The 13,838-nt window shown below is 47.9% G+C and overlaps 1 protein-coding gene across 3 annotated transcripts in view; it reads left to right on the forward strand.

Annotated features, from left to right (window-relative positions):
- The first annotated feature begins 8,449 nt into the window (after positions 1–8,449).
- Positions 8,450–13,838, forward strand: part of PORCN (porcupine O-acyltransferase) — a 43,235-nt gene continuing 37,846 nt past the window's right edge. For 2 of the 3 annotated variants that reach the window (XM_045050561.1, XM_004000476.6), the window contains exon 1: positions 8,450–8,766. The gene's annotated coding sequence lies outside the window, so the exon portion shown is untranslated. The remainder of the gene's footprint in view (positions 8,767–13,838) is intronic. The other variant, XM_004000477.6, reaches the window with a different exon arrangement.

Genomic DNA, 13,838 nt, shown 5'->3' on the forward strand with positions numbered 1-13,838 from the left:
ACAGCAGTATCCACACCCATTACCGCACAAATTCAACATGTCTACACTAGAATCTGAGGCCCCAGGAGTGCAAGCCTATCCCCATCGCCCCAAGAGTATCCATCTAATCCAGGAGTATAGGGACACCTGGGTGACTCAATCGGTTAAGCATCCGACTTCAGCTGAGGTCACAATCTCGTGGTTCATGGGTTCGAGTCCTGCGTCGGGCTCTGTGCTGACAGCTCGGAGCCTGGAGCCAGCTTCAGATTCTGTGTCTCCCTCTCTGCCCCTTCCCTGCTTCCACTCTGTCTCACTCTCTCAAAAATAAACATTAAAAAAAATTAAATTTCCAGGAGTGTAAACACACCAGCCTTTGGGACCTGGTGGGTATCTGCATCTCAGGCTCTGTGTCCCTAGTTGTGTCCACCCCCATCTGTGTGACATCCAACATATACACACACAAGTTCCTGTGATGAGAGCAATGCCCAATCCCCAGAATGTGTGACCCAGCGATTTCCACACCCCTGAGTGTGTGGCTCAGGAAGGACCAGCCTGACCCAGGCCCGGTCTCTGACTTCGAGAGCACCCCGTCTGGCCCTGAGTGTGGATACCCTAGCCTTACAACTCCAGGGCTGTCCACGCCCCTCGATGTGACCAAAGCCAGTTTATCCACAGAGGTATGTGTACCCCATGCCACGTGTCCCCAGTTGAGCCCTTACCTTAGTCTGACTCCTGGAGTATTTCCACCCCAGTCTGTGATGATAGTTTATTTTCCAGTCTGTGAACCTAGGCTTGCCATAACCCGGTCTGTGTCGCCCCAAAACGGCACACACCCCAGTCTGACCACTAGTTTGTCAGTTCCTTGGACTGTGTGACAACAATGGATATCCGTTCCCCAGTCTATGGCACCTCAGGGGTCACCACACCTCAGTCATCGTCTCCCCAGGGACCTCTACAATGCAGTTCATGTCACCACAAGGTTATGTGCACTCCAGTCCATATGATACCTGGAGTAATCAAAAACAGTCTCTGTGACCCTCTAAGTGTCCAGATCCCAGAGCTCGTGACCACAGAGTTGTGAAAACTCCAATCTATTTGACCACAGATGTGCCCCCTGCCAAGTACGTCAGTCCGTGGTAGTGCCCACACCCCAGTGACCTCACCAATGGTCATATGTCAGCCTTTGTCACCACAGGAGTGTTCCTCCACATGTGATCCCGGGAATCCCCAGACCCCAGTGTGTGTCCTCAGGAACATACCCCTATCTGTGTTACTGCAGAATTGTTCACACCCCAGCCTGTCACCATGGGCTTTCCACCTCCAGGTCAGTGTCCCCTAGGAGTGATCATTCCCCAGACCTTGAAATGCCAGAAGTGTCCACACCCCAGTCTGTGTCACCCCAGGAGGGCCCACAGCCAGCCTGTTTCTCTGGAAATGTCCACACAATAGCCTGTCTGTGTAACCCCAGGATGATCAACTTTCTGTGTGACCACAAGAGTAGCCACCACCCAGTCTTCATGTCCCCAGGGTGGCATACTCTTACCTGTGTGACTCCCAGGGTTTTTACACCCTAGGCTGTATGGTCAAACAAGTCTCCATGCCCCAAACTCTGACACCGGGGAGTCACTCCCTGGTCTACAACTCTAGGATCGTTTCCACACATCAGTCTCTGTGGCCCCAAATTCATTCACTATATTGTGTGTGTGGCCACAGGAGTGTCCATTTCCCAGTCTGTGTGACTCTGGGAGTAGCCAAGCTCCAGTCTGTATGATTCCAGGAGTGTCCACATCCCAAACAATGTGAGCAAGGGGGTGTCTACACCCCAGCACATGGAACCACAAACATGTTCTCTTCCGTGTCTCTATGACCACAGATGAGTCCCGGTCGTGTCCACATCCCAATGTTTGACTACAGAAACCTCCACAGCCCAGCCCGTGTGACCCCAGGACTGTCTACCCACTCAGTGTGAATCCAGAAGTGGCAAGAGCTTTGCCTTATGTGACCAAAGGTGTTTCCACACCACAGTCTCAGTGGCACCATGAGTGTGTTCATGTCAAACTGTGATCACAGAGGTGTCCACACTCCAGCCTGGGGGACACCACAGGTGTCTGCAGCCCAGCCTGGGATGTTCCAGGAGTGGTTTTGCCCCAGTCCAGCCACTTCAGGAGTGTCTCCCCGCCCCAGTCTCCATGACCTGAGTGTGTCCACACCTAAGTTTCTGTGACAGAAGCTATGTTCAATCCTGAGTGTATTTGACTCCAGTGTTGTCCAAACGGCACAGCATCCAGCACAGTGTTGTGCACGCCCCAGTCTGTGTGGCCTCGTGAAGGTGTGCTCCCATCAGGACGACCACAGGCGTATGAAATTCCTCCCACCAGGATGACCAACCTGTAATGACTGGTGGGTCCACACTCCAGTCTAGGTGACCCAGAGAGGACACCCCCCCCCCAATCTGGGTGACCAAAGAAGTCTCCACATCCCAGTATGTGTGGCCACAGGGGTGGCAATCTCCCATTCAGTGTGACCAGAGGAGTACCCATGCAAAATTCTGTGTGACCACAGGGGTGCCCACCCCCCATCTGTGTGTCTCGAGAGACATCTCTGCTCCAGTTAGTGTGATCCCAATAGAGTCCACACCACAAGCTGTGTGACCACAAAAGTGTCCATGGCCAAGCCTATGATAATCCAGGAGTATCCATGCCACAGCCATTTGGCCACAGTGGCATCTACCTCCCAGTTCATGCATCTTCAGCAATGTTCTTGTCCTAGTTTGTGACCCTAGGCATCTCCAGAGCCCAGAATTTGTGTTTTTTTAAAGTTTATTTATTTTCAGAGTGGGGGGCACAGAGAGAGGGGGACAGAGGATATGAAGCGGGCTCCACAGACAGCAGAGGGCCTGATGTGGGGCTTGAACTCACGAACTGGGAGATCATGAGCAGAGCAGCAGTCAGTCGTTCAACCAACTGAGCCACCCAGGTGCCCCAGACCCCACAATTTGTGATTGAGTGTGTCCAAAGTTGTGATTGTGTCCAGAAGATACCAGATCATAGTCCATGTGACCCCAAGAGTGTCCACACCCCTAACGAGGTGATCTGAGAGGTGTCCAAACTCATCTGTGTGACACCAATGTTGTCCACACGCCACTCTGTATGGCACCAAAAATGTCCACCTACCAATCCCTAGACTCTAAGAGAACACATCTCAGTCTGTGACACTTTAGGAATGGCCACACCCCATTCTGTGTGACTTTAGCCATGTCTACATCCCAGTCTGGGTGACCCCTAAAGCCTCCACATCCTAATGTGTGACCCCAGGAGGGACCAAGCCTAGTCTCTGTGACCCTAGGAGGTCCACACTCCAATCAGTATGTCCCCAGGGTTGCTTACACCCAAATCTAGTGACTTCATGAGTGTCTACACCGCCATATGTTTGATCCTGGGAGGGTCCCCCCGCGACTGTGTGACCCTGAGAGGATCCATACACAAATCAGTGTGACCCTAGAAGGAGTCATGTCTGGAGGAAGAGTGATCCAAACAAAGGGAAAAGCCCGTGCAAAGGCCCTGAGGTGGGAGCATTCTAGGTACAGTAGAGGAACAGAGAGGAGACCAGTGTGGTGGGAGCAGAGTGAGTGCAGGGGCCAGTGGCAGGAGGTGAAGTTGGAGAGGTGACAAGGGCTGGGACTGGAGAGCCTTGTAGGCCACAAAAAGGACTTTTGCTTTTTCTCGGAGAGATGGAAACACAGCAAAGGTCCGAGCAGAGGAGAGCTGAGGGCTGACTTGGGTTGTAACAGAAGCCTCTGGCTGCTGTGAGGACAGACTGAAGCCCCCGAATCAGATCAGAGATGAGGCTGATCTTTGGATGGCAGTGGCCCCAGGGGCCAGCACCAGAACCACTTGACAGGTTTCGCCAGGTTTCTATGTAGTAGAGTTCCAGCCCTCCTCCTGTCCTCCAGAAATGGGAGAAGCCATGGGGACTGAGTGAAGATGACCTCAGTATAAAGCCTTAGGTCAGCCCTGCATTTCCCCAGGTCCCGGGTTTTCCCCTTTGGCAGATGAGTATAAATCTTTCCTTCCCTGCCAGTCTCTCCTGAGAGTCTCTACTCGCCAATTCTCTCCAACCACACCAGCCTCCTTGACGTTCCTCAAATACACCAAGCACTATTCCCACCTCAGGGCCTTTGCACCTGTCATTGCCCCTGTGCCTGGACACTTTTTCCAAAATATATAAGTAGTTCACAGTTACATGGCTGCCCCCTTCATTTTCTTTGCTTAAAGATCATCTCGGGAAGCCTTCCCTGACTATGCAGAACAGCACCCCATCCCTCTCTAACCCTGCATCCTGCCTTGTTTTCTTCACAGCACTTAGCACTTCCTAATAATAAACATCTACTTGTCAAGTCAGCCAGGGCCCTGAGTGTAGCCACCAGGGAGGCGGGGTACACAGGGCACACACAGGTGGAATTTTGAAGGGACCATTTACGGAGGTACAAGGAGGGTTCAAGAAACCAATCACGCTGCTGGCAGCGGAGGAGTGCTGTGACCATTCCTAGGCTTGAGAGGGCAGGAAAGGAAACTGTGTTCCTGAACCCTAGGGGAAGCTGGAGCCCAGCGCTGACCGGTGAGCACCTGGCTTTCTGTGTCCTCCCACTGTCCAGTTACCTGCCAAGGCCTCTCAGGCCAGCTCAGTTGGAAGCCAGCTATGGCAGACTCCAGCTGATAAAGTTCACACAGTCAACCTCTTGGGACACAGAGCAGGGGAAGGAGGGAGAATGGACTGGGGGACAAATGGAATATCCAGCAGCTTAATTTAGTGTTTTCTATCATCTATCAAATAATACCGAGTGGGGCGCCTGGGTGGCTCAGTTGGTTAAGCGTCTGACTTCGGCTGAGGTCATGATCTCGAGTTTCGTGAGTTTGAGCCCCGCATCGGGCTCTGTGCTAATGGCTCGGAGCCTGGAGCCTGCTTTGGATTCTGGGTCTCCCTCTCTCTCTGCCCCTCCCCCACTCACAGTCTGTCTATCTCTCAAAAATAAATAAACATTAAAAGAATTATATAAATAATAATAATAATAATAAAAATAATACTGAGTATGGGAAGTCCCTGAAGGACAGGGGTTTGTATGTGTTGTATTCCCTTCTGTGTTTTTAGTACCTAGAGCTGTACCAGGCACATAGTAGGTTCTTTTATTTTTAATTATTTTTTTAATTTTATGTTTATTTTTGACAAAGAGAGAGAGAGTGTGTGTGAGTGGGGGAGGGGCAGAGGGAAAGGGAGACACAGAATCCCAAACAGGCTCCAGGTTCTGAGTTGTCAGCACAGAACCTGACGCGGGGCTCAAACTCATGGACCACGAGATCATGACCTGAGCCAAAGTCGGCCACTCAACCGACTGACCCACACAGACGCCCCATTTTTTTTTTAGTTTTTTAAATGTTTATTTATTTTTGAGAGAGAGTGAGTGGGTGAGGGGCAGAGAGAGAGGGAGACAAAGGATCCAAGCAGACTCCTCACTGTCAGCACAGAGCCCAATGCTGGCCTTGAACTCACGAACCATGAGATCATGACCTGAGCGGAAGTCGGACACTTAACCAACTGAGCCACCCCAGTGCCCCCATAGTAGGTCTTAATAAATACTCACTGAAAGAATAAATGACATAAAATAATAGATATAAAAGTATAATGCAAAAGCGAAAGGATAAACCCCAGACAGGGAGAAAATATTTTCAAAATGCAGTTCTTGGCAAAGGACCAGTATCCAGAATATATAAAGAATTCCCACAGTTGAATAAATTGGTACAGCCACTGTGGAAGACAGTACAGAGTTTCCTCAAAAAATGAAAAATGGAAATACTAGCCAGTAGTAATTCCACTACTGGCTCTTTACCCAAAGAAAACAAAAATCTAAACTCTAAGAGATACACGCACCCCTATGATTACTGCAACATTATTTACAATAGCCAAGATACGGAAGCAGCCCAAGTGTCCATCCACAGATGAATGAATAAAGAAGATGCGGTGTATATGTACAATGGAATATATGCAGCCATAGAAAAGAATGAGATCTTGCCATTTGTGACAACACGGATGGACCTAGAGGGTATTATGCTAAGTGAAATAAGTCAGGGAAAGAAAAGTGCCATATAATTTCACTTATATGTGGAACCTTACAACAAAAGAAATCAACAACAAACACAAAGCAGAAGCAGACCCATAAATACAGACAACAAACAGGTTGGTTGCCAGAGGGGTGGGGGTGGGAGGAAGGGCAAAATGGGTGAAAGGGAGTGGGAGGTACAGGCTTCTAGTTATGGAATGAATCACAAGAATGAAAGTCACAGTGTAGGGAACATAGTCAATGGCATTATAATAGCACTGTATGGTGACAGACTGTAGCTACCCTTGTGGTGAGCAGAGCATAACACGATCATTATGTTGCACACCTGAAATTAATGTTGCAATTTGTGTCAACTATACTACAATGTAAAAAGTAAATAAGGGGCTCCTGGCTGGCTCAGTCTGTACAGCATGCAACCCTTAATCTCGGGATCATGAGTTCAAGCCCCACGTTGGGCATGAGGCCTACTTAATAAGGAAATAAATACATAAATAGAAAATAATAAAAACAGAATTCCCACAATTCAATAAGAAAACCAAAAACCCAAGGGCGCCTGGGTGGCTGTCAGTTGAGCATCCTACTTTGGCTCAGGTCATGATCTCATGGTCTGTGTGTTTGAGCCCTGCATCAGACCCTGTACTGATAGCTCAGAGCCTGGAGCCTGCTTCAGATTCTGTGTCTCCCTCTCCCTCTGCCCTTCCCTTGCTCATGCTCTGTCTCTCTCTCCCTCTCAAAAATAAATAAAAACATTAAAAAAAAAAAAGAAAACCAACAACCCAATTTTTGAAATGTCCAAAGATTTGACCAGACACTGCACCAAAGAGGAAATACACATGACATTAACCTGTGAGTAGATGCTCTACATCATTAACCATTAGGGAAATGAAAAATAAAAACCACAATGAGATACATTGCACACTTATTAGAAGGACTAGACTGAAAAAAGGCTGACCATGCTAAGTGTTGGGGAAGATGAAACTCACCTACAGTGCTGGTGGGAATGTTAAATGGTACAGACACCTTGCAAAAACAGTTTGGTGGTTTCTCATAAAGTGAAACATACATTTTCCACACGATGCAGCAGTCCAACCCCTTGGTATTTATCCAAGAGAAATGAAAACATGTTCACACAAAAAACTGCACACCAGTAATTATAGCAGCTTTATTTGTAATCACTCCAAACTGAAACAACCCAAATATCCTTCTTTTTTCCATTTTTTAAAGTTTTATTTATTTAAGTAATCTCCACACCCAGTGTGGGGCTATAACTCATGACCCCAAGATCAGGAGTCACATGCTCAAGGCTCCTGAGAGGCTCAGTCGGTTAAGCATACGACTCTTGGTTTGGGCTCAGGTCATGAGCTCACGGTTTTGTGAGTTTGAGCCTTGCATCAAGCTCTGGGATGGCAGCACAGAGCCTGCTTGGGATTCTCTCTCTCTCCCTCTCCCTGCTCCTCCCCCACTCACGCTGTCTCAGTCTCTCTCAGATAATTTAATAAACTAGGGGGAAAAAAAAGAGTCGCATGCCCTTCTGACTCAAGGTAGCCAAGTGTCTCATCAAATCTCTTTCAATTGGCCAATAAACTAACAAATGGATACATCCTTACTTAGTACTCAGCAATGAAAAAACAGACTACTGATGCATACAACATAGAGGAATCTCAAATGCACTATGCTAAGTGAGGGAAGCCTGAATAGTAAGGTTACGTACTGTGTGATTCCACTTACATGGCATGCTGGCAAAGCCAGAACTATGGGAATAGCACCGAAAGCAGGGGTTTTAGGGTGGAGGGAGGGGCTGACTTCAACATGGTCACACAAGGAACTGTTCAGAGGGGAGAGAACTGCTCTGTGTCCCACTTGTGGTGCCAGTCAACTGACCATTTTTGTTTGTCAAGCCTCAGAGAACGGTATGGTACAAAGGGGAAATTTTGCTGTATGTAAAATATACCTCAATTAGGGCGCCTGGGTGGCTCAGTCAGTTGAGTGTCTGACTCTTCATTTCGGCTCAGGTCATGATCCCAGAGTCGTGGGATCAAGCCACACATCGAGCTCTGCATTGAGCATGGAGCCTCCTTGGGATTCTCTCTCTCTTTCTGTCTGTCTCTCTCTCTCTCTTCTTTCTCTCTTTCTCTCTCAACACCTGGGTGGCTCAGTCAGTTAAACCTCTGACTCTTGGTTTTGGCTCAGGTCACGATCTTGCAGGTCATGAGTTTCAGCCCTGCGTCAGGCTCTGCACTGGTAGTGAGTAGGGAAAGGGTTACATTAGGCAGGGAGAGAAAAGGGGCCTTGAGGGAGGCAGAATGCAGCTACACGTGGGAGGCTGAGAAAGTAGCAGCAGCAGCAGCAGCAGCAGCGGAGTTTGGGGAAGAAGAGGATGAGATAAATGTGTTCCCATCCCGCTCGGGCTAGCTCCATGTGTGGAGTCTCACAAACTTTCTAATAAGTTCCCAGTAAAAAGCCAGGACAGAAATCCCCAGCAGTTATTATCAAGTCAGGACCCCTCTCACTCTTGAGAGCTTTGTACTTTCCCTCAATAAACTCTATGGCTCTGCTCGCTCTCTGTTGTCATCCATCTGTGAGATTCATCCTTCGACTCCGTGAGACAAGGACCAGTGTCCCTCCCACCCTCCAGTAACATTCTGGTGCCGAGACCCTGGGACGGCCAGAGGGTGAGTAACAATGGACTCTTTCTCCTTTTCTGAATGCAGGATCTCCTTACCAAGACTCTCAAAACCAGGCACCTGTCGGCCAGTTAAAAGCAGGTCGTGTGGCCGCCAGTCTCGAGTCTCAGGCTTCTGGGTAAAGGTTGGTCAATCCCCCCTTGTGAAAGGGGAACGTTGGCCTAACCCTAACCAGTTCCCCTTTTTTCTGCTCTCGGCTTATTCTTCCTTCCCCTGTCCTTCTTAAATGCCTTCTAAAACCTCTCCAACCCCGATGATCAATATGCTCCGGCAATTAGGGGCTCGTCTCAGGATCTGGAATCCCTCGTTATAACCGTGGCTCGTTCTCCACCAAACACCTGGGGATCTCTTGGGTGCAGCAGTTTCATAGGGGGCCCTACTGATTTTGTCACGTAGGGAGGAAATGCTGTTTGTGTAGCTTTCAGGACCTCCCCTTTAAAAGTGTCTCTCGTGAGAGTCTCGAGGAAGCAGAGAGATCTTTTCCGTTTTTCTGTTGTTTGGGGAGACAAATGTTTTATTGTCAGATATGACTCAGTCTTCCGTGTGGTCAGTGCTCTAGGCTTGAATGCGAGCAGACAACATTTGGGTCGTTTCCCCTCATGACAAGCTAGAAGCAGCTTACTATCGTCAAGTGTTTTGTATTCCCTTGGTGTTGAACATTAAGAATGGGACGAGAGATCTACCATCAGTGCCTTCTTTGTGGGCAGCACCAGCGGGAACCTTAACAATCGGGACCCATCTGCTGATAGGATGTGAGGCATACAGGAAGGAAAGATGCTTGGGGCGGGGGGAGGTGAGGAAATAATGACCGTGTGGACTAGATTCCATGGGTTGGGGGTGCAAGCAAATTGGTACGACCGCGAAATGAGGGCCCTGTCAAGGGGCCTCCAAAGACGGAGGTCGTCAGAGACCCTCTCGGTCATGGGAAAGGTTCATCCAGGGGCACACATAAGGACTGGCGATCCAGCACTCTGAACCTGCCCTGTGGCTCCCATTGGGCACCCGAGACACGTAAAAGGATGGAGACCGGCCCTGGGGGTCACGGCCCGGGGAAGCCTCCTCCGTACGCAGCACATGCCTCCCCGTAACCGCCCCAGCTGTTTGCTCGCACCCATAAGCTTTACAGATAACAAACCTTGAATCACTAAGCTCGCCAAACTCCTTAAGACATTTAGAAGGATCCAGAGGAAGGAAGGCAGGGTTGGGTGGGGGCTAAAGCAGCGGGTCACAACGGCTACCCCACTCATCCAATCCTTCTTAGACCCAGGGTTCCAGGCCATCCTCTCACCTTGGGGAGGGCGGGTCAGGGACGCCTTGATTCTAAAGGGGAGAGCTGATATGCTGGGATGTGTCATAGTCACTCTATAATATAATAGGTACTTGAGGTTCTTGACTCCTACCCGGATGGCCAGATGGGTCACAAACCCTTTGCAATGGGGAACTCCTCTGGAATGTGTTCTGAGAAGTTGGGAAAGATTTGATCCACAAATGCTCAAAAGGGAGAGCATGAAGTTTTTTTTTTTGTTCCCAGGCTTGGCCTCAATATGGCCTGGGGGATGGAGAGTCCTGGCCTCCTGAGGGGAGTATTCAGTAAAGTACTATCTTACAGTTAGATCTATATCGTAGAAGAGAGGGCGAATGGTCAGAAGTTCCTTATGTAAGACCTGTAAGTTAGGTGCCGACCTCCTGCCCCTGTAAGGAGCCCAGAAGGGCAAGTATTCGTGGACTTGCCCCCTGAGGCCTCTTCTCAGGAAAAGCCACCTGTTAGACCTTCATGTCTTCCTTATCCAGGATTGGCAGGGATGAGAAATCCTCCCCCTGAAAGGAAGGCACATTCAATGAATCCATTGACCGAAAAGCCTCCTGGTGAATTTGACCCCATGACGTTTCCATTTTTCCTTGCAAGATTCTAAGCAAATAAAAAGAACCTGGGCAAATTTGCAGACAACTATGATCGATACATAGAAGTGTTCCAAAACCTGACCCAGGTTGCTGAAGAAAACACAGGCCATCCCTAATGAAGGGGACTCTGACCCTCTCTTGCTGTTTCTCCTAATACACTCTGGTTACGCTAACTGTATATGGGGGCTTCTCCCTCATTCATTTCCTGGGTCAATGACCATGATGATTAGGGCCCAACTGTCTTTGGTTGGTGTACCTTGGGATAGAGACACTAAGCAGTATTCCCAAGCATCTGCCCAAACTCCTTTTGTTTCAGGGAAGTTTCCGGTCTTCTCTGGCCTGAAATGGACTGCCTAATTCCACTTGTTGGTAGAAGAAAATCTGTATCTGCTCATCTGTCCGAGCTGACAAGCTCTGGGACCAGGAGACCTTTTTCTCTGCCCTCTGGCCTTTTATCAGCCTCCAGACCTCTTGGTGGCACCTCACCTCTTCTGCCTTCTCCTCCCCATCCTATTTCTGTACCACGTGGGTGCAGCTTCCATAACTGACTCCTAGACCATCTGGGTGCCTCTGGCACCATGGGTTCCTCCTCCTCCCCTCGCTGTCAAGGAGCCAAGAACACCCCCTTAGACTCACACCGTCCATTTCAGACCTCCTCACTGGTGCCCCAGGTAAAAATTGACAATGGGGAACTTTTTAATGGACACAGGTGGAGCGTAATTAAGAAAGACGTGTCTTTTGAATTATCAGAGTTAAGTATATAAAACTTTTTCTACGTAGGTTTACTGAAGGCCAAATAAGCTCATAAATATCTCTGTTGCAATTTGTCAGCAAAAAGATGGCTTAAAATGATGGTTAATTTTGTCTGTCTCAAAGTCTTCATGCGTAACTGTTAAGGTAGCTTTCAGGGTCTTTGGTTACCTAAAACATTAAAGGTTCATTTAGATAATAAACTGGATTGAATCCATTGGACATTTAGGCCTTTTCCAAATCAAATGGAATATGAACGCATTGCTTCCTAAACATAGGTTTGTGCTTTTGGCTAAGAGGCAGAAAAACTAAGGATATTTAAATCTGTTGAAAAAAAAACATGGTTTGTGCTTAATTGATTCATACATTTGCTATCTACAAAAATATTCTGATGTCACGGACAGTTCACAATTGGTCACTACTGGAGACTAAGGTTTCTAAGAGTTAAAACTCTGCTAAATGTAATTAAGCAATGCTCCACATTTGTATTGTTTCTATTTAGCAAAGGAATGGGTGCCTGTGCCTTACGAGGAGTGCATAATATATGATGGGCTTTTACCGGGATTACATGGGAGCCATGTTGCTACACTTACCCCGCGGTATGCTGATTTGTAACTACGTAGATACTGTAAAGTGGACATCCACATGGCTGGAACATATTCATGTGGGCACTGCTGAAAAAGGCAAGGGAATAAACCTCGACTTTGGCCCTTTTAGACCCCTCGAAGGCCGATTTTATCCTTACAAAAATGGTTTTTGCCAGCCTTTTGAAATATATTTGTAAAGAGGATTACTGTTGGGCCAAAATAAAATTAGCGCATCCTTCCACAACCGGGGAAGTCTTCCACCTCAACCTCCTCCTCTTCGGGTCCTCGATCTGTATATCCAGACTCAAAAATGTGAACTTCTGCTCCCTGCTGCCCACTTTACCCAGGCCCTTCCCGTAATGTAACAGGCTTGTTGCCCCTACAAGAAGCTAGAGTGACAGAAGGGGGGACCCAAGGAGGCATCACCATAATAACATTACAGGTAGCTTTTTCATTGTAAGATTTAAGACAGGTAAAAGGATATCTAGGTAAATTTTCTGATGATCTAGATAAATATACAGAGGCTTTTCAGAATATTACACATGTTTTTAAATTGACCTAGAAAGATATGAATGATGGTGTTGTTAAAGCAGTTGCTTAAGGAGACAGAGAAGCATGAGGTTCTGGCAGTGGCTGAAAGACATGGGGATGGGAAACTAATGAATTATCATGGGGCTGGAGTTCTTATAGGGAATTTCCTGTTTCCTACTGGGGCCCAGGTAGACACATCCCAAGATCCTAATTGGGACTGTGACCATCCCATTGAGGAAGGATATCGCCGCCACTTCCAAGCTTGTGTTTTGGAGACATTAAGGAGGTCTAAATTTAAGCCCTTAAATTGTGCTAAATTAGCCACTATTTTATAAACACAGAATGAGAGCCTGATGGCCTTCCTGGAGAGGTAGAGGGAGGCTCTCATTAAACATTTGGCCATCTCCCCTGACACCCCTAAAGCTGAGATGATTTTAAAGGACAAATTTGTCAATCAGCCCTAGATATTCAGAGAAAATGCAAAAATTGGCTGTTGGCCTGGAAGGGACCCTGGGGGAGCTCTTATGAGCTGCCAATCAAGTAGATTACAACTGATATCAAAAAAAAAAAAAAAAAAAAAACAGGAAAGGAGGCTTAAGAAAAACCTGAGGTCTTAGTTGAGGCCTTACACACTATGTCAGACCAGTCTTCCCGAGGTCCTGGCACCAGATGCCACTTATGTGGCCAGTTGGGACACTGGAAACGAGACTGCCCTCAGAAGGGACAACAGAAGTCAAAGCCCTGTAAGCCATGCCCCTTGTGTGCAGACAATCACTGGAGGTCTGAATGCCCTCGGGGACCTCTATCTGCAAGGGCTCAGATAACCAGTGTCCCTGAAAGGGACTGATGGGTTCTGGGACTCTTCAAGGTGGCTTCGGGAGCCAACTGTCTATTGGAAGCCCAGACCCTCGGGTAACTCTGGAAAAGTCAGGTAACTAAAAAGCTGGTTCGTTTCCTTCTTGATACCGGAGCCACGTTTTCAGTCTTCCTTTCCACTCCAGGCCAACTATACAGACACGGTATACTGATTAGAGTCATTTCCAGAACACTTATGTCTAAATTTTTCTCTCAGCCCCTGGGCTGCATACAGCGAAAACTAACTTTCTCTCATTCTTTCTTGATAATGCCAGAGAGCCTTACTCCCTTGCTAGCAAGGGACATTATAACTGAATTAGCGACTATAGTGCTACTAACTCCAGGACAGAAAATCGTGTGAGTTTGGGGGAATTACTGGATATTGTAGGCGGTGGATACCAGGGTTCAGGAAAATAGCTCACCCGCTCTATCAAT

This window comes from Felis catus, chromosome X, assembly GCF_018350175.1.
Source record: "Felis catus isolate Fca126 chromosome X, F.catus_Fca126_mat1.0, whole genome shotgun sequence".
Lineage (NCBI taxonomy): Eukaryota > Metazoa > Chordata > Mammalia > Carnivora > Felidae > Felis > Felis catus.